Source organism: Trichogramma pretiosum, unplaced genomic scaffold (genome assembly GCF_000599845.2).
Source record: "Trichogramma pretiosum strain Unisexual culture from Peru unplaced genomic scaffold, Tpre_2.0 scaffold1, whole genome shotgun sequence".
Classification (NCBI taxonomy): domain Eukaryota; kingdom Metazoa; phylum Arthropoda; class Insecta; order Hymenoptera; family Trichogrammatidae; genus Trichogramma; species Trichogramma pretiosum.
Genome location: NW_019641703.1, coordinates 1,783,129 through 1,803,028, shown reverse-complemented (window position 1 = coordinate 1,803,028; position 19,900 = coordinate 1,783,129). Strand labels below are relative to the sequence as shown.

The window sequence follows — 19,900 nt, the reverse complement described above, 5'->3', positions numbered from 1 at the left end:
TTTACGCGTCGTCGGCAGTAGCAGCGGCAACGGCAGTATGTGCTCGCAGCGCGTAATACACCTACTACTACTGCTATACGTGCGCCAGGCTACCGTTAAAAGTATTGTATACTCGAGTTTGCAGTGTACCATATGCGCGTTCGGGCGCATAATATATACAGCTCGCATCAGCGAAAAAGCTCGATCGAGTGACAGTGAGCTTGCTTGCTTGCTTGCTTGCTGGGGTGAGACGACGCGTATACACGGTGACGAGGTGCAAAAATGCCAATGCACCTAGATTAATTTAGTCAGCGGCGGCGACGCTCGACTAATCGATCCCAATAATCGAAAGCGCATCAATCGATCAATGTTCTGTACACGAATTCACGATATAATAAGATAATGGCTCGGTGGTGATCTCCATCAGCGCCATCTTGGCACGTGAATTTTCCCATCTATATATTTTAACTAACGAGTGTACGAGAGTATATACCGAGCATTTCTCAATAAGCATGATGCGGCTATGGAAGCGACGTCGCGCGCCGTAGCAGCATCGTTATCAATTCAGCCGCGCGCGCACGTTGAAATTGCGAGACAAGAGAGATTACTCGGGCTGCAGCAGCTCCCGGAGCTTATACAGCCATGAGAGAGAATAGACGAAGGAACATCGTCGTAGTCGTCGTGGTGCAGCAGCAGCAGCAGCGGATATCGCAAGCTCGCGCGCGCAACGATGCCCGACGATGCGACAATACGATAAGACCAGCGAAGGGAAGTGGCGTACGACCTACAACCCTGCACCGAGCTGCTCTTTGCTATATATATATACAGTTATACGTCGTATCGTCGCTGTATAACTGTGCGCACTGCGCCCTGAGAGCCCTAATACGCGTGCGACTCGGTCTTTGCTATGTGTAGCAGTAGTACGTATACTAACTTGGCTGCTGGATATATACTGCCCTATACATACCGTGAAGCGTGTATACACGCGACGTAGCTCGCTACATGTGCTCGCACACGTTTACTCAATTTACTCCCACACACTCGCGTATACATACCGTACTACTCTCACTGACACACATCGAGCGACCATACTCAAGACTCGCTGCTGCTGCTGCTGCTGCTGCTGCGCGAGTGTAGATAGTAGCTGTGTTATACACTCGCGCGCAGTTATACGCGTAAAAGCTCATCTATATATACGGATTCGTGCGCGCAACCGAGCAGTATAACGCCGCGAAGAGAGCGAGAGACCCCTACCTCTCGGATGCATCCACAGCAGTATATAAAAAAGCTCGCTCGAGCTTGCAAACACGCAGAGCCACACAGCTCGCACGTACGTACGTATATATACGATATACGTGTTTGTGCTGCTGCCTGTGGCTCGAGCTTTCCATTAGTGTGTGCGCGGGTGCGAGCCTTATATACCTTACTAGTGGTATACACGAAGAGCGGCGCAGTCGTTATAACGGCGCGCTCGTGCCACCACTGCTGCCGCCACCGCCGCCGCCGCTCGTCTTTCTTCGACACGTGTTATTAGCTCGACAAGCTCAACTGTATTCGCGCGAGCCTCGCGCTGCCAAGCCAACTTATGCATGCCCCGATGACTCGAGAGCATATGGCTACGTATCTCGCTCTCTCTCTCTCTCTCTCTCTCTCTCTCTCTTACTCTCGAGCTTTCGAGTTGCCTACAGCTCTGCCTCTCGTGCCAAGCCGAGCCTGAAAGCTCGCAGAACTTATAACGACTAACGCTTGGGTCGAGCTCTTTTCCTTTTCCAGATTCTCAAAAAAGTATTTCGTTACTTTCGTATACTTATTATACGTACGTACGTAATGGCATTAATTTAACGCGATTCGTGTCGTGACAGGCTCTAGTACTATATATTACATTATATACACGCCACTTGTGCGGCTAAATTTTCTCTCGCGCGTGGCGTACACGAAGGAAACGGCGCGTGTGCGGTCACTAGGCTACCTTAACGAAGATATGAATTATCGATTGGCCATGCCTCACGTTCGTATAATATAGCACACGTTTCCCTACATGTATGTATGAGCTCGTTCACCCAAGTGCTGTTGCACAGGCCAGAAGCACCGAAAGCAGTAGCAGCAGCAGCAAAGAGCGCGCCGAGCACACGACACAGGAGCTCGATCCCCCCCATCCTCCGAGTTACGCGAGAGAGCTTGCATGATCCTGTGCAGCCAGACGAAATTCGGGCAAAGAGGCTGCTGCTGCATAGCTAGCCTGCTGCCTCTACCACGTGCACGAAGCATAATTTATACGATCTGTATACATCCCATTCACCTCGCCTTCTCTCCACGCTTCCATCTTCCACTCGGTGCAATTCGTAATAAAGCTCGCGAGCTTGCATACACGTATCGCGTTGAAAACGTCGGGAAAGGCGCGCGCGAAGCGAAACTTATATAAGCAAAAAGCCCGCGAGAGCTTGCGCGCTCGCGCACTTCTAAATTTTACGTCTTCTCTGGCGCAGTCCCGTATAGCAATTCGCATGAACCACAATGATTTACGGAAAATAGCGATATATATCCGTGAGAGCTTTCTTCGCGGCTATAGTACTGAGGTATGGACTTTTTCTTTACTCCCACGGCCTATTTGATTTCGCATTTGCATTGCAGAACAGGATATTATTTACGAATCGTCCAAGTGGCAAGGTTTATCGTTCCGTACGCGCGCGTGAAAGCAATTGTTTCGTGCGTCCGGAGACACGTGTTATTCTTGAAACGAATTTAAATGATGTCGCATACGCAGTATATGTAGCCAACCAACGAAGCAAGCTCCGGTGCCACTGGCTAAAATGGAATTAATCCTCATGAATATACGGGCGTACACGTGTTATACTCTGGAGCAGAGGTAGCAGTAGACGTTCGCCATCCTGTGACTCGTGTATAGCAGCTTCTGGTAATGTAACTAAGGCAATGCAAATCGTACGATATGCGGACTGACGTACTACGTACACACGCACACACACACACACACACACTATGCATAGATACACACTGTATATACGTACATATGTTATATTAGCGTGCGGTCGACTATGTATGCATGTAATAATCGAACCAACAAGTCGATTTATGTATGCGACGTGTATACATTGTATGCACTGTGATTACAGTTGCAGATCACTTTCACTCGCGTAGCTCCAGCGCCGTGAAGCGCAGAGAGAACCCTTGAGTCGATGCGAGCGCGAACAAACACCAAAGACGATCGGCACCTGTATGTACAACGCGGCGCGCACTAATAATGATTAACGTGTAGTCCACGACGAACCAATGCCCGTTACGTACATAAGACGCACAGTATTTATCTCAAATACACACTTGCACAGTCGCGCTCGCACACGCAGCAGCGAAAGCTCGGCGAGCTTTCACGCAGTCGTTACGCGCGACAGTCTCGAACTCGCGTATCGGAACGATCGAACCGTGCGGTGAATCGTGACTATGCACGGCGACGACTGAGCCCGCGAATCGCAAGCTCCCGATATATCACGGTATAGATGCCGCGCGATAGAGCCGAGCGAGTCATTCGTTATGCTCGTGCAGACAGTCGAGACCCATAAGTCTGCGAGCTATACGCCTCGCGACTGTCTTGTACGAGCACACGATGCACCGTGGCTCCGAGACCGCGTGTACGACTTTCGCATGTGTACGAACAAAAAGACGGAGTGTATACGAAGGTACCTGCTAAACTAAACTCGTATTTATATATACTGCAGCGGGTACACAATGCACGTAATAATGTGTATGTGTGTTGTGTACGACTGTGCAGGTAGACTGGTAGCTCGACGACGCGCTCTATATTTTCGCAGCTGGCAGCGAGAGAGAGAGAGAGAGAGAGAGAGAGAGAGAGAGAGAGCTACATGCCACAGCCACATAAGAGCCGTGTACGTTTTACTTATTCCGGCCTGCTGCTCTAACTGGATTAAATATTATCATAGGGTCGCGCGCGGCCAACGATCGTGACTCGACGGCGACCCAAGCCGATTTATGCATGCATGCCTTACCTCTGAGCCCTAGTTCTCTCTTTCTTTTTTTCTTTCTCTCTCTCTCGCTTGCTTTCCTTCCTTACTTTGCCAGTTGTTCGTTCGACTCAAGTATATATGTTTATAGCAGCACCTGAGTCTGCGTGTGTGTGTTTGTACACGCCGTTCTGCTCAGACATGCATACGCTGTAGCCGATGTAACGTTTAGCGCGCAAAGTATATTCAAGCTACTACACACTGCCAAAGCTATCACGCTCGGTTTCAAACTCGCGCATAACTAATCGACTTTAGAAACTGCACTTCTCGTCTACTCGGATCGCTGCTGCTGCTTCTGCTGCTATACTGCTGTATACAATAATGCAGCAGCGGCTGGTGCGCCTCGATCGAGGCCTCGACGAGTTTGATTTTAACAGCTGCTAATCTATCGCACCTCAGACACGCGATTCACGTAGCTATATAGTATGTACCAGCTGTACACAGGGTCTTAACGAGATTCAACCGTAGCTAGGCTGTGTATGTACTTTTCAACATAACGAATTTCGCAATGTCCGCGCGCGACCATATAGCACGGCAGAGGAAACACGTCGCCTTGAGGGTTTTGTACTGGAATAAAATAGGCAATTTTTCCCTATCCATATTTATTAGCTTAAGCATAAAACCTAGCGTATATGCCAAAACTAAACCAAATACTAATGTGTGAATAGATAATAATATATCATGGTTAAGATGCCGGGGTTACGAACACATAATTTGATATATTTCCTTTCAAATGATCAGGTGTTTATCAGAAGAACATCGAAACTCTTTTTTTGTTTAAATTTATTTATTTAAATGATCATATAGAAAATCTGTCGCATTTAACAACATGAGTATGATTATCGATATTATGAGCTTTGGCCTTCAGCGGCCAAACAGATATTACGCAAATCTTCGTTCATCAGTACCTCGTTGATCATGTCACAGCAGAGAATCGGCATTCGATAGTGCAGCAGCTCCCATGAAGAATTCCCTGCCGATCTCAAGAAAAATCTCCTGGACAGTGTCTCGCACAGATGCGCAGTGCAGGCCTCTCTATGACGTTTGCGTAGGATACGCAGTTTTTTCGAGTGGCTGAATTTGAAGAGATCCGAACGAGCGAATTTTTTTGCCGCCTCCTGAGGGGGCAATTGAATCAGATCGTACAGCGACTGACTCGAATTTATCTTGATCTTTTTCGCTTGTGTCGTGAACTTCTCGTCGTCGTACCAACGTTTTTCGAGATCCTCCGACTTTTGGAACAGGCCGTACTTGGCGAATAATGCCATGATCGTCAAGGCTTCCTTTCGGTTCAGTTCGTATCCTTTCTTCTCCAGAAGTTCGACGAGTTCGATGGCGCTGGACGCTAAATGTGATTTGAAATTAGATATAGAGTCTGGATTTAATCGTTCACAGAAGTGATCTATGGTTGGTAAAACGAAGCTGGACAGATCAGCACCATGTTTGAGAAGTACATCGACAGTTTTCAACGAAAGATTCGCCACAGCCAATTGAAGCGGTGTCAGGCCCAACTCGTCTCGGGCATCGACTTGCACCAGCTGATGTTTTGCCTTACAGATCTTGAAAAACGTCTTGGCCAACCAATGACGATCTTTGCGATCATTACAAATCGTGTGTAGAGCTGTAAATCCTTTTGCATTGGCCAGATTCGGATCCGCGCCTCTTCCCAGCAGCATCGCCGTTGTCTGGAAGTGAGATTGGATGACGAAATCGCTCCCGTATCCATGGTATCTTAGAGCCACGTGCAATGGTGTGTTACCCTTTTTGTCCTGGGCATTGACTTGTACTGTCTGCTGCATGTCGTCGATGGTTTTGAAAAATATTTCCATCAATTCAAAATTGGCATTTTCATTTATAATATGCAGAGAGGTTGATCCATCTGCATTAGCCGAGTTTGGGTCAGCTCCTTTGCTCAGCAGCAATTTGACGATCTCTACTCTTCTGTACTTCAAAGCCTCGTGCAGCAACGAATCTACAGATTTTTGTGGGAGGCAATTGGAGTCTTGTCCGAGTTTGAGGTATTTCTCGACGACGTATGCAAGGCCATTTTGGCAGGCAATTTTTGAATGTGTAATGCCTCGCCCATCGACGTAATTCACGTCAAATTTGTCGTATATTTCAAATAAACTATCGAGTAGGTGGTGGCAATTGCATCTATCAGCATAATGCACTGGTGTGGTGTGACGCAACAAGGGGTAGCCGACTTTATTAATGTCGGGTCTGTCTTTGTAGCCGGTCTCAGCCACAAATCTAATAATGTCTCGGTTTGCAAGCGACACGGCATACATCAGAATATCCTCAATTTCTTCTTTTCGAAAAATATCTTGCAGATTTGGAAGTTGGCCCTCCCAGGTTTGGATAAAAAGATAAAATAGACGGAAAAATGCACTTCGCTCGTTTTCGATCTGCCAATTAGTTTCTTCTCGCCATTTCTTCAAAGTTTCTGAACAATTTCTTTGGCTCATTTTCATATATACTCACACAACACAGTCACTTGTAATATTAAATATTCTTTACAGTAAATCACGAGCTGTATTCGATGCGATCTTTCACTGTTCACTCGGCGGCTTCTCGACGCGTACTGCTGCATACACTGCGATCTATTCGTACAAAGTAAAAAAAACACGTGGACGAAGCTATACGTACAACTAGTGTAGTTAGAAAGTTTAGTTGAAGCGTTGAGACGGCGCATGTGCTTGAGGTACGCTGAAATAATGACAGTAGCATATGGCTGGGCATCTGGGCCCCGCCCCTAACTCGCTAGTCTTAAACTTTCTAATTTTTATCTAAATAAATGACTCCGACTGTACGGAACAGCCAGCACCGACAAGGCTCGCAAAGATTCCACCTGCCGTAGAACGAGGCTCGTGCTTCAAAACGTTTCAGATGCACTGCACTTGCTGGCCCTTGTTGAAAAAAGTATAAGAAAGTTTTTTCTTAAAATTTTTACCCTGAGAGAAAAAATTAGTTAATAGTTCCTCATATTTCGAATTCACTACCAAATTTTTGTAAAATTTTCTGAAAAGTTTCTCAACTGCAATATGAATCTGCTGTGAATTTATTGACGAAAAATATATTTCATAATTTCATAAGTGGGCTAGTCGAATACCTTAGCTCAGCTCAGATTTGTATACAAATCATATCAACCGGTCTTACAAAAACTAACGTTTTTGAGATTTTCGAATAGAAAATTACATGATAAAATTTGAAACGTCCTGCTTTTGGTAAGACTTTTCAATATGAAAATTATATATTTTTAACTTGGCATCAAAACGTATATTTTTTTTCACGTGGAAGTACATCGTTTCTGTATATATGCGAAGCGACTGTACGACCAAAACTTCAATCGTTTTGCAGTTTTAATCGGCCATTCGCTGCTTAACTTTTTCGCGTTTCTACGGTATCCTCACCCCCACGGGTAAAAAAGATTCTGTCTTACATACTAAAAAGGGAATATTTCTATCCGACCTTGAAAATATTTTGCTGTTTTATTTATACAAACAGCTCCATTTGCTATTTCACTTTTTTTTCGACCCACACAGCAGAACGAACGAGCGGGTAATATTATCCGGTAACCACCCACGCACGTGCTTAATGTATAAAGTACCTATATATAACCTGCGCCGCCTGTCGCAGCGACTTGATATATAACGTTGGAAAAGAAAGTAAACGTTCGATAAAATCCCACGCGTTATACGACCGAGCGTTGTTTTCCCTTATTGAATATATGTTTATATGTATATCCCAATGCTGAACACACGTTTACAACGACGACAGAGACATTTTTGTAAGGTATTAAGCGAACGAGGTCATAAAACTACAGCAGCACCGAGCTTTCACCCAAAATCAGTACCCGTCACGGAGACGTTATTTGCTTTCAGCCCGCGCGAGGGTGGCACGAAAAAAAATTCTGCCCAGAAAATTAACTTTCGAGATTTAAATATGTACGTCGAGGACGGCGAGTAAAATATACGCGTAAAAATTCAAGAGATTTATCGGTAAGGTAATTAACAGGGACAGTGACATATAGAGGACGTGAAAATTTCAACGGCTCTCGAGCGCGCGCCCGCGCGAGGTGGCCAAGATTTAAATATAACACATTTAATAATATCCAGATAGCAACGTTGAGCAATGGATTTTCCTCTGTTTTATTCTGTGAACAAACGAATGGTATACGAGAATTTGTATCGAAAAAAACAAGATTTAGGCCTTCTAGTTGAGTAAAAAGAACGAAAGATAAGAGTCGATTGTTAGAACAAATGATTACAAAAGTTTCCGAGCCGCGCATCCCCGATGCCGGTGCGAGGCAGTGAAAAATACCAAGCGTCGAGCGTATAGTTGGCAACTGCTGCAACCTTTCGAAAAATAATTGGTTCACAATAGTTTACATACGGCCTTAATTGCAGATTCTTCGAGTGTTTTTCACCTGACTACAGCAGCAGCCTCCGCTGAAGCGGTATAAAATGTAAGTGCTTGCAAACACACACACACACACACACACACACACACACACACACACACGGGTTGCAAACCCCGCTTGTCGCCATTGGTCAATTGCTATGTATACGTAATCTACAGGTCCCTCTCGACAAATGACTTTTTAATTAATTCTTTTCTCTCGATTCAAAATCGCTTTAGCTCCATTATCTTCTCTACCACCTCCCCCTTATACACGTCCTATGTATATACGGTATACAGGTCTCTCGGCTCTATTTGAAATTCTCTCACGTCGGCGTCACTATTCCGGCCAGCGCACCGCTGCTGCTGCTGCTCTGTGCACGGGGCAAGTCAGCAAAAAAGATGCAATACAGAGAATTCCAGACGTTGAGTTTATATATAATACGGTGAAGTTCAAAGCGAAACGTATAAGCGCGGGGATAGGGAAAAAAGCGTGTGCGGCGTTGACACACACACACACACAGTCACATGGAGAGCAAAGAAAAGCAAACTATATACCTAGTGCTCTCCGCAGGGAAAATGTCCGGGGCGAAGAAATGACCCCAGCGCGCGCGCGCGCTCGAATCAACGCGATGATTCATGCGGCTTAATTAATCCTCGGGCGCTATATAGAGCCCAGAAAATTACATTCTATATAGGCGTTTTAATAAACTTTTCCTTATATATACTCGAACTTGGAAATTCGAACATTTTCACAGATCTCCGGTTCGTTTGTTGCAAAATTTTCGATTATTATTATTAAGAAATAGTTGAAGTTTGAGTTATACCTCCACGTCAGTCGAATGGAATAAATCGGACTCGGGGATGGCAAACAAAATTGATTGTTAAAGTTCTCGCGGGCGTGTGAGCGAAGAGCGAGCAACAACAATGAGAAAGCTACGCCGAGAGAAAGTTCGAAAAGTGCAAAATTTTGATTCTCGAGTTACGAGATTGCAAATTTGATTACCTCATTGTAAGCGATCTCATATATAAAGTGCGAGCTCGAGTTTCGAATGAAGATATAGTGAAGGAGGAAACGAGCGATCGAATTGAATCGACTGAATCGTTTGCAATTTTATCGTTATGCATATTATAGCTGATAGCAAATTAGCCTTTTGCAGGCGATTGTCCATTCGAAGTATAACTCGATTGTTTCATATTTATCCTCGATATACGTACATTTAGTGAGTTAAAAACGAGAGTAAAATCTAGGATGAAGCATTGAAATTAAGTATGAATGGCAATAATGCAGTCGCATTAGCAGCTCTCTGCGCACGCAACGGCCATCAAAAAAACACGATCGGACAGGGAGACAATCGCATACGAAATGAACCTAAATCGAGGTCGCTGCGTTTCAAAAATTGCATACAATCAAGTTTTCTCTTTCTCTTTCCCTCTCTTCCGTCTAAATAGTATGCGAGCGAGCTTTGCACATATTATACCGCACGATGTGTCGATCTACTGGGAAAAGCGCGCACATACGACTTTATACACACGTATAACAGCGTCGCGCGCGCGCGCGAGAATTGATCAACAATAAAAGCAAATTGGACGTTTCTTTTCAATATATTCACGATCTGCAGCGCAGGCTGTGCTGCTGCTGCTGTGTATTACGCGTCGCACGCGCGCGCGTGTGCAGTGTGCACGAGCTGGCAAAAGAGAGACCTGTGTGTGAGCGGCACGCGCCCGTTATATATTGACTACAGAAAGTGAGAGAAAAGAGTATAGTATAGAGCTTGCGCGCAGAGTTCTATAAAAGAGAATGATCCGCGCGCGCGTGCGTTTCGTTCGTTTCTGAGCAGATTTTATTTCCGTGCATGCGACTTATATAGGTATATACGAAAAAGCTTTGCAAGCTCCTGATTTTATTAGAAATCGCACTCACTCTCTCTCTTTTTCTCTCTTTCTCTTCCTGACACCTCTATATAATATGTGCCGTACCATGCGAATCGATCGTGTTCGTGTATAGCTGTACATTTTCTTGAAAAGCGATTGCACAACGACAGCGCAGCACAGCTCGGGGCGAGGGTGTACGAGCCCGAATGAATAAAAAAATATTATATATATATGAGCTCGCGCAGATATGATTGTCGCAGATTTATATAAGCGAGAAACGATTTGACATTGTGTCATGGCGAGCTGCTGCTGCTGCTGCGCCGGCGGGTGGGTGGGTAGCAGCAGCGCCAGGGTCGCAGCACACTGCGACGTGTCAAGCGACTCGCTAATTGCTTAATAAGGGGGCACGTGTAATGCAATTACCGTCGACCGACCGACGCGCCCGTTCGCCGCAATATTCATCCCGTTACACGTCCCGTCCTATATATAATAATAATGCTCGCATGTATAATGTTCGCGCTAGGTCAGTCTCGTCGAAGCGGGCGTTGACCCTTTTTTTCTGTGTGTGTGCGCGCACCCCGCGAAATTACCCACTCGTCCATAAAAAGGAACAATAGAGCGAGAGAGAGAGAACTCGGAAGCGCATGGGCACGGGAGAAGGAAGGAGAGGTATAAAATAAAAGCTCCGACTGCAGCAAAATTTTCACCAACGGATCGAGAGCGCGCACAGATGAGTTGGAATAAAACCCCCGGCTTCCCAGCCAGGCGCTCGTGTATAATATACGGGTGAGTGGAGCGTGTGTCTGTCTGTGCGCGGTGTACGTGAAACGGCCGTGCAAAAAGTCATCAAGCTCGGGCGAACTCTGTGTGTGACACGACGACGAGGGAGAGAGGAACGCGATTGCTATTCGATGAAGCGAGAGCCAGTGCTGAATTTCAGAGTCGACAAAGTGAGAGAGAGCTTTTCGAGTAAGGAAAAAGGTCAAGAAAACGTGTACTCGCGCTAATTGCTATTGTCGCTCGCCCAAGGAATTAAGCTCTCACCAGTCATTCTTACACGATATTATATGCCGTAGAAAATGTCGCGTGCGCGCGCGCCTGTAAACGATCGGTTGCTCACAGGCTCAGGCCTCACGCTGGGGCTGCTCTCTTGTCGGCCGGTGTTATAGCCTAGGCGGCTCGCTCCGGTGACGTGGAAATTGGATTTCCGAAATAGCCTATATGTATACACGAGAACGCTTCGTGCACAGTCTCTGGATGCTGCTAGCAGCCAACGCTAGTATAATCGGATTGCCAGGCTCCGGCGCATGGCGTATCCTCCGCCTCCTTCTCTCCTTCGCTGCTGCCGCGGAGGCCACTTGTGTGTGTGTATGTGTGTGTGTAGTATGTGTAGCAACGATCTCGCTCGCTCTAGCTCCGTGTGCGCCTGCCTTCTTTTTAGGCGCGCGACCTACATTACAATGTGCCGCCTTGGCTATATAAGAAGCTTTTTTTCTTTCTCAACTGTACGATCGAGCTCATTTTGTCTGTGCCGCACTGATGCGCCGCGCCGCAGTTTGCCGACTTATACTACTACTGCCAGGACCAGCCAGCTCGCTAGAAGGAAGAAACAACTCTCCGCCTCCTATCGTATACTTCCGCGCGCTGCTATCCTCTCCGCCATCCCCTCGATATAACTTTCGGGGCTACTATAGAGAGAGAAAGAGAGAGATTTAGCCGCCGCGCGCGGTGCTGGCTGGCTGCGATGCTTCCGCGCGTGTGTCCGATGCTTCCACACGACTTACACCAAAAGCTCGACGTTGCAGGACAGAGCACAGCTACGACGTCGGGGCTCTATATACGCACACGCCTCTGTATAGATATATCCCCCTGGTTTGCGGTTAACCTTTTATGGCGAGGAGCCTGTACATAGCAGAAGAGCCAGTACCCGTCTGGATTTCCATGCAAATGAGACTTTCGGGACATTTGAATTAGCCTCCGCGTGTCACACAGCCTAGGCATGTATACACACACATACTTGCGAACGACGCGGCACTACTACTACTACTACTACTTTGCCAGCTAATACTCTATTTTCGTTCGGAGCAAAATTAGCTATCGGGACTTGGACGCTGCTGCTGCTGCTCGTGCCATGCGAGCTCTGCTCGTATCGTATCATACTATGAAACTTATATTGTTCCCTCCCGTGAGGACGAGTAGTAGTATCAGCAGCAGCAGCGACAACTTTCCCCTGTGCAGTAATAGCGTCAATTTCCCGCATAGTCGGAGTCCGATCGAGTTGCGACTATGAGGACGACGACGACGAAGACGACGACGACGACGACGTGCAAAATTAAAGTCTTTGATTTTCCAAAAGACTCGCACACACGCCCACACTATTCAACTGCACCTCGACACACGCACGAGGCAAATAGGATTTACAGCGCAGCGGGGCTACAGCGCACATAATTCGATGCGCACGTGAAAGTTGAACTTGTGTCTGTCGTTTCTCTCTCTCTCTCTATAAACAATGACAGCTTGAGAAGCTGGCAAGCTCGCGCGTTGTGTGCATGCACACGGTCGCGACTTTTTCGACTGCATGCGAGCTTTGCAGGCGCTTAGAGAAAGAGAGGTATAGCTAGTACGTTCTGTGCAGGATATTTCGAACGCATTGCACTGCACTGCACGACTCGTCTCTCTCTCTCTGCACGCGACGCGATCGTCACAGTCGGTTTACTCGAGCTTTACTTTCACGAAAGCTCAGGCACAGCGAGTATTCTGTTTTTATACACAGCGCATATATATTTGTCGCTAAACTGGGGAAAAATAACTTTGTCTATCGATGTATACGTATGCATCCGAGTCGTCCTGTATGTCCTTTTCTCCTGCGATGTATACACGACTGTTATATCTCGCTCGCTCTCTCGATGCCATTAAGCCCTGACCTGATTCAAACGTGGCACCGCACGACGACGACGACGACGACGACGCTGCTGCTGCCAGTGAGCGAGTTCGGACACGGTATAGCCGCGAGCTACGATCGCGAGCGAACGAGCTTCTAAACTGGGCCGCTTTCCTCGTCGCGATCTATACAAGTATGTACGTGTGTATGTATGTTTGTTTGTGTATATATCTACGAAAGCAGCAATAAGTATTATATATGACATATCTATATAATACCCGTACTTTTCTCTCAGCCAGTCTCGTCGTCTGTTTTGCATTTTCGATTCGTATAATATATGTTCTCGAGCGCGCGGCGCTCATCAAATTTTAACGTGCTTCATTGGATATAATGAGCTCCGGTACAGAAGATCTCGCGTAAAAGCAGCTAGCAGCAGCTACTCCTATAATATTGCCCGTCTACGATCGTGATATCGTATATTTTATTCTCGAGCGAGTCGTTGAAACTTTTCGAATCGGTGCCCCTCGATGTGCCGCACAGGCGTCGTCGTCGTCGTACGTATATTATACGCCGAGCTATAACTTGATTAGCGAAACGCATTTGCATAACATGAATATAACGCGGAAAATTTTCATGCCCGAGGCCTCGACTTTTCCATACATGCATGCATGCGAGCGCACGGCAAGTAATCAGCGCCGAAAAAACGAGCCAAAAATCCAAAGAAATTTCCAGTGAGCCACGATCAGCCCCGCGTATGTATAATGTTTAATCGCGTGCACTCGTGCAGCTCGACGAGGAAAATTGAATACATCAGCGCGTAGCCAGGTTACGCGTAAATTACTTTCATTGCTACGGCAATCGGTGCGCTCGCGCGCGCTCATTTCGATTATCCGCGCGCGCTAGTCATCGCGTGGACGCGATCGCGAAATAACGTGAAAGACAAAGGAATTGGTACTACGTATATCGAGTCAGACGCACGCGATTTTGTGTCTTGACAAAGAGAAAAACTGACAACATTTTCGCTGCCGCTATTGCTGCTGCTGCTGTTGTTGTTATAGATGGAAACGTCATCGGCACTCTCGTCGTCATTATTTCGAGGGCAGCTCTCGATGGAGCTCGGGGGAGCGCGATCGATCGATACATAATAATATATATAGCCACGGCGAAAGAGAACAGCTGAATGATGTATAGAGCGCTCGCCGATGCAAAGACAACGAAGAGAGAGTAAAAGAAAAGTCACTGTATATCTGTACAGCGAACTATACTCAAGTGCTGCGCGTGGCGCCCGCGTATACAACGATAGAAAGGAAAAATCGCATTACAGAATTGCCAGGCACACTTGTTCCACGCACTACTCTATGCTGCTTTATATGTACCATCTCTATCTATATACAACGGGGGTATAAGGTAGCTGCTCTTCGTGTTTGTCTGAGCGAGCCCGAGACCCACCTATCACCATCGCAGCACACCGCCGCGACTACTCGCTCCTACTTTCCACTTTTTTCCCCCTATTTCCCAACTCTCCCCGCCCACGACTCGTTATTATTCCCGCGCGAAAATTGAAATTCACGCTAAGCCTGTGTGTGCCACCGATGCCACTGCCACTGCTACTGCTGCTGCTGCTACTGATGCTGATGCTGATGTTCAGCTAGTAGTACCGTTGCGTCCTCGTGTATTTGAGTGAAAGAAAAGTCTAAAAATAATTACACGATAAACTCGGTGCGCGCGTTGGGCTGCTCTCCGGCTGCTGCTGCTATACACATAATACAGAGAGAGCGCGCGTCGACCTAATTAAGTTGTCCTTGTGTGGTGCGCGCCCGCAACGCGACATGTACACCGAAACACAAAAAAGCTAATTGGACTTCACTCGCGGAACGTTTCGAATTTCTTGTTTACGATTTAGAAGATGCTTATATGTTGATAAATACAAAAACAAACTCGCTCTCTCTGCGAGACATATAATATGCGAACGCCACTCAAGAAACGCGAGATTTGATTTTGAAATTCGTAAGTGATCCACTTATATATCTCTTATTATACTTATTTCGCTATTAACATTGGCATAATCGAAATTCAACTTTTCTTTGACGATATGCAAATCTCGTGGCATTTGTTGTCATTCTCTTTTATATATCGTACTTTCCGGTTCGCATTAAACTCGAAAAAAGGGTGAATGAAAGAAAAAATACGCATATGCACACTCGCGGTACGACACGCGAAATTCAACATCCTTCGTAAAATGATGCCTGCATTTTCAGCACATTTACACAGCACTCGATTCCCTATGTAAATTTGACGCAGACGCACTCCTGCTCTCGGATGGCTCCTTTCGGTAAATGCGTATACGGCAGCAAGCTCGACACACAAAACTCCACGCGTTGAGATATCTTACAATGCACTGACACAACATTCGGGTTTTTGTAAAGAGAAGCGCGCGTAACGCAACATGACGGAGCCAAGGTAACGTGAGTAGCTTGTATAACTTCCGAAAATTCGTTGCATTATATTCTTTTCTTGGTTGTTCGTGCACCGCCGCAACGAAACCCGAGAGCGAGGTCAACTGTCGAAAAAAGCTCTCCGACAAAATGAAAAATTTCATACACCGAATAAGTTGTAATTTGTGAATATAGAACCGTGGCGAACGATGAAAAAAAAACCATATCCCGAAGAAAAGAATCGAAGCAGGCGCGCGCGGAAGGAAATATTTATTACGAGATAGATGAAATAGATTGCGTAGCACGTCATCATCGCGGGCGCATAAGTAGATTATCATAAAACGGCAACGTAATCCAGATCATGCAGACGTGTCGAGGCTGCCATGCACGCGGGATGATAAACCATAACTGCAAATTTATTATATGCCTCTACGAGGCTACGTGGGTGAGTGCGCGCGGCACGATACGGGCGCGCAGCCACGAGTATATAAGTATAAAGCTCGCGCAAGCCGTAAAAAAAAAGATGATGATCGAGTGCATTTCAATCGATATATCGCTCGACGCTGTGGAACAAAGCCACCACGTTCGATTTGCAAAGTTGACAAACGCGAGTATAACCCTCAAAGAAATGCTCGAAATTCTTTGACAATGGTTTTTGATCAACGGAAAAGGTTATATATGTACCAAAAAAATAGTCTCTGCAAAATTTTAGCTCATAAATTGAGATAACCCGTGTCGCCAGTCGCTTGAAAATTTTTAAATTCGATTTAAATTAATTTTTCCGCTTCTTTACAGCAATATTCAAATGGCTCTGTAGCCGTCAATTTTTAAGCAAATCAAAATTCAAACCCGCCAAATTAAAGTTCTTAAAAAGACCTTTAATTTGCTTTTTTCAAAGTTTTGATTGCTTCAAAAATAACTGCTGTAGAGCCATTTGAATATTGCTAAAAAAATTTTCTAGCTTTCTAATAGCTGAGGTTCGCTCGGAGAAACACCAATTTTTCCTAAACTCCGGGGTATTATTACGTGTGTAATAAGCTAAAAAATGACGTAGGTTTTGACCGGAATATTGCATCCTAGCTCCGTATAGAGGCATTTGAAATATTTAATTTTTTCGTATTTTTTTTTTGCTTTGATCCGTCTAATGATCACGTGCTTTTCATTGTGAGGACATTCACAAAATACTGCAACATTTAACAAAAACTACTGATAATTAGAAGCATCTCGATACCTGTCTTTTAAGCCCCCTAACGCGCTTAAAGGTGCCTTAGAATCTATACTACTATCATTAAATTTATTGACAACCATGCTTTATTAATACAATTATTTTTACTTTTCCACTTGCAGATTTACAGATAAAGGCACTCGCCATCTAGTGGTGAAGACTTGAAATAGTATCGTATGTAAAGTAGTTGAAAACTGGTCTAAATTTTGAAAACAATTGAAAGGTCATTTTTAGGTCGTGTAAACGGCGGCCAATGATTATATATTTCAAAACATTTTCAATAATCACTTTTCATCTTCGCAGTCGAAATCGACAATTATCGTAAATACTCGAGAGCGAAACGCGATAATTTATCCAAAAAGAGCGGCTCGCAAAAATTCAATCGGGAAGAAAGCGCCTTGAAAAACAAATATCGCAGTTACAGAGGAAAAGTTAGACGAGTGACGAAATTAGTATATTATGTACCTAGGCTGGGAAGTGGGTCATTACAGCCACGCGCGAGTTGCTACCCAAAGCGTAGCCTCAGGTAGCGAGCCCACGGCTATGATGTCCCACTCCCAGCCGTGGTGCGTATGCTATTTTTCATTATAGACGGCCGAAAATTCGCCCACCCCCCAAAATTTATTATCATGTGAAGTTATGGTATGTTACTGGTGGGTCTGGCTATCCAGGGGAAATTCGTATACGAAATTCTAAAATTGGTAAACGAAATTTCAAATAACCTGAGATAACCCTATTTTCGTATACGAAAATTAAAAATTTCATGCACGAAGTTCCCCTGAAGAACCACTTCGGTTGCCGATGGCATAACCGAAAGTGCGTACTACACAAAATGCATACTATCGTATGAATTTATCATATTATAATAGGTATAGTAGTTGCGTTGTGTTTAATTTTATTGTACTGTGCGGTGGTTGGAGGGTGGCGGGTCCAGGGTGGTAGCCCTAGTGAGGGTGCAAGGGGCGAAGCCCCCTGTGGGGGGGGGGGGGCCGCTTTTAAGGTATACTGTCATAGAACTTTAAACAAAAGTTTATGATATTTAGCTCAGGTTAATTCCTATTTATGATTCACAAATTTTACTTTGTAGTATCAGAAGAATCTGTAGAAATTTTAATACTTCGTCCTACCGTCGTGTCAAATAATTTTGTGAAATTCTAAATACAATTGTAATATTTTTATTTATTTTACAAAAATCACTTGCTGCGGTCAATGCGATCACTTGTCGTCATAAAGAAAAAAAATAATTATTATTTCATTACAGATACTAAGATTAGAGAATTAGGGACTGAGACATACATTTATAGGTCCGTCTGTCTTATTTTAAAACAGTGTAGAGAATATATTTCTTGAAAAAGAGCAATGTGCACTGGTTTACGCATCAAAATATGCGGCTGCAATGGCTTACTTTCCAGCCGCATATCAAGCATGTTTTGGCGAACTTTCAACCAGGGTATAATGAAAAAAAAAATTCAATCCGAAATCAATCGCGTCTCACCCTCGCGTGACACTATTACACCAAGTTCGAGGAGGCTCTTCCGAATCGCCTTAATCTCTATTCAAGGTTGAATGTGGGGCAGAGGCGTGTTCCTAATATAGTCGCAGTCCTTTTAGGAACTGCTCCGTACTATCTGCATCTCCAGCTCTCTCACGTAGGGAAACGAAGTGTCAGAATTTCCGAACGCGCTCGGGTGGGTAGAGCTCGGAAGGCAGGAAGTTGCCTAACGCTGCTGCTTGATTTTACAAATGTCTCGCTCCGTTGATTTCGCGTCTGCACACACACACTCACGTACACACACGCCTCGTCTGCAGCTGCACCTGCGCGCGTGCATTTTCGCGAGCGACTCGAGGCACCCACACAAACACACACACACACCCACACATGAACGAAGGAACTGTACGTAGGAACCGTATATGTACGACGTGATTAATTCGTCTCGAGACGTCGAGCGACGTGCCGCGGATTCGCGCGAGCTACTCTCATCTATTATCTCTGAGGAGAAAGCTCGAGTCGAGCTAGAGAGGTGCACACGCTATACTGCACGCAACAATGAAAGACTGCTCTACTGCTTCGTGAAGATTTTTTAGAATTATATACGGTTGCTGCTACCGCTGCTGCTACACTCGCGTGTGCTCGGGGGCTGTTTTTCTAGCTACTTTACTATCCCGAGTGTTTTGTAACATCTCGCTCACTCATACACACTGTAACACACACAAAAACGCACACGTCGTCGTCTAGATGCAGCGTTGCGGCTTTTCTCCGAGAGATAGAGATAGAGAGATGCGCGATGCTTACACAGCAAGCCAAGTACTGCCTGCCTGCCTGCCTCGGCGCGTTACGCGCGAGATGATAAATAATCGTTAGACTCGTACATGCTGGCTCTTCTCTTTCTCGACTGTGTACGTATTATACGCTCGTTCCGAGCCAAGGGGCGCGAGCGAGCGAGAGAACGAGGCCTGGTACACATATACTTGTACTTTTCACGATACTCATCCGCTGCTGCTGCACCAGCCCTCGTCCGCCGCCTCTGCCTCTGCTCTTTTATAAGTCTCAATTTTTCTTCTCCGCATTTAGCCTTAAATGTTACTACATGGGCGCTGCTTGGAGGTATACACTTTTTTACGAAAATATGAAGTGCCTCGAAACAATCTTAATTACCACCCCACGCACGTACGCGCGACGTATTATGCCCCGCTCTCTTTTATCCATGTACATTACGTTATATTGCGTATTACGAGCATTAAGATCGAGTGATCTGTGAAATTCTTATTACCTGGTTCTGCGTGCTACAGCAAAAATGCCAAACTCGCGCATATTATATCGTCGAGCTTGCGCCGAAACAAATCGATTATAATTTTACGTTTTTCAACCGACGTGCAAGTGCGCGGATCGATGCAAATTAAAACTCAAACGAATAATTATGATAAGTTATTAGATCAATACTAATTACCATATACTCCTTGAACATAATCAGTATGATAATTTGAAGCAAAGTTACCCTGCATCCGTATTTTTTTTGAGTTTTTTAAAATCGAAAGAAGAGCAGTAGCTGAATTAGATTATAAGCCACGAAAA

The 19,900-nt window shown here is 45.3% G+C and overlaps 1 long non-coding RNA gene across 1 annotated transcript in view; it reads right to left on the bottom strand.

Annotated features, from left to right (window-relative positions):
* Window positions 1–19,900, bottom strand: part of LOC106655512 — a 31,011-nt gene that overhangs the window by 9,986 nt on the left and 1,125 nt on the right. The gene's annotated exons all lie outside the window — the stretch shown is intronic.